Raw genomic sequence first — 1,747 nt, forward strand, 5'->3', positions numbered from 1 at the left:
ACTGGCAGCTATAGGTTCCGAATCAGAAGTATCTCCTTCAAGTGGCAAAATTCCAAAGATGACTCGGTGTAGCCCAGTTCATACCACTTTCCTATCCCCGAACCTGTGGCGAGGGGATGAATACTCTCGTGTGTCTACTTTCAGGGATACGGAGACGGAGTCAATCTTATCCGAACTACATAGATTAAGAATGGAGGGAGGTATAGTTCCCCAAAGAGATGTTGAAAAGCAAAAGAAAATAATAATTCTTTTTTATGTGTTCAACTGATACAGAATTTTGTGATTATTATCCTGTTATAGTTACTATTCTTTGGTTAAAATCCAAAGAATCAGGCTCACAAAATCTAAAGGAAAGGTGAACAACTGGACCTTAAAATTATCAGGAACCAAGGATAATCCAAGGATCCAGTAACAGAAACTCATGAACGGTCTTTTTAGACTAATAGATATCCAACCACTTTCCATCACCATTCAAGATTCAAGTTCTAATGAGAGAGAGAGAAAAAATAGCTTGCGTCGCTGAGACAGAACCCAGGTCCTGATGATATTATTTGCACCCTCTCTATGTAACCAAACCTGAAGTCAGCCCCACCTTTCTCTTTTTTCTGCCTGCCTTCCTTTTTTGTTGCCATCAGAGTGACATATATATAGCTTTTAAAAACAAATACAGGAAAAGGTAAATGACAATACCCTGCCCCACAGGCCCCATTCCCAGCCCCCCATCCTGCTCCCTGGGGCTCTTCTTTTCTTCTCCTGGTATCTTTTAACTGTTTGATTTTCATCACCCTTATTTCCATTCTGTTTAAGAGTCTGTGGAAGAACAGCTTTAGGCCATTCGGTGGTTGCTCCTACCCATTCGGGGCTCTGGGCAGTGGCAGGCTGAGTGCCCCAGTCTTCAGTAGGGAACCAGGCGCAGAGGGCACCTGCATGCCTTCAGACCAGCTTGTGACTTCAACTTGAGCAGCAGTCACTGTGAGAGCGAGAGCGGTTCACTCACCCAGGAACACCTCCTTGGTCACAGCCTTTCAGCAGTGGCCTGCTCTTAGAGCTCAGGCATGACCTCCCACGGTGGTCACTGGAGATGGTGCCGCGCATGCGCAGAACTTCCCGGGCCAGCATCACCACATCAGACCCACTGAGTGAGAGCTCCCTTGTGGTTTCACAGGATGGCCCTGTTCACACAGCGCAGAGGAGAGTCTGGGTTACACGGAGCAACGGTAAGCAGGCTACCGCAGACACCTCTGTGAGAGGCTGGTGCTCAGCCCCGGGATCAGGAACCACCGCGCTCAGAATGCTGGAGTGAAGCAGCAGCAGTTTCAGCACAGCTCCCCGGTCAGTATTTCTGGAGGAAATGACACTGACATCAGCGCGGTTTTCAATGGCAACAACGCCAAAAGCTGCCAGCAGAAGTTTATCCCAGGTTCTCTCTAGATTTATAATGTAAAATCAAGGTTAGTGTCACCTAAGGGGGAGGAAAGAATTTGAGGACATCTTCCTCCTTCTTTTGCAGAACATCAAAGCCTCCGGACATGGTGCAAGTTTCTCTTAAGTTACAACAGGAACTCAGAACAATGCAGGATAGACCACTCTCTGGGTAGCTCAGAAAGGCTTGCTCTTCATGGTTTTAATGATTGCCTTTCAATTTTTGTTGTTGTTGTTTTTTGTATATCTATGCAATTATTTTTTAAATTGTTAAATGCTCCTCAATATTATTTTCCCATCTCAAACATGTTTACAGATTAGATTC

The 1,747-nt window shown here is 45.6% G+C and overlaps 1 pseudogene; it reads right to left on the bottom strand.

The window, feature by feature from the left end:
* Positions 1 to 1,042: 1,042 nt before the first annotated feature.
* Positions 1,043 to 1,531, bottom strand: LOC132230751 (small ribosomal subunit protein uS2-like; annotated as a pseudogene).
* Positions 1,532 to 1,747: the final 216 nt, after the last annotated feature.

This window comes from Myotis daubentonii, chromosome 3, assembly GCF_963259705.1.
Source record: "Myotis daubentonii chromosome 3, mMyoDau2.1, whole genome shotgun sequence".
NCBI classification, from domain to species: domain Eukaryota; kingdom Metazoa; phylum Chordata; class Mammalia; order Chiroptera; family Vespertilionidae; genus Myotis; species Myotis daubentonii.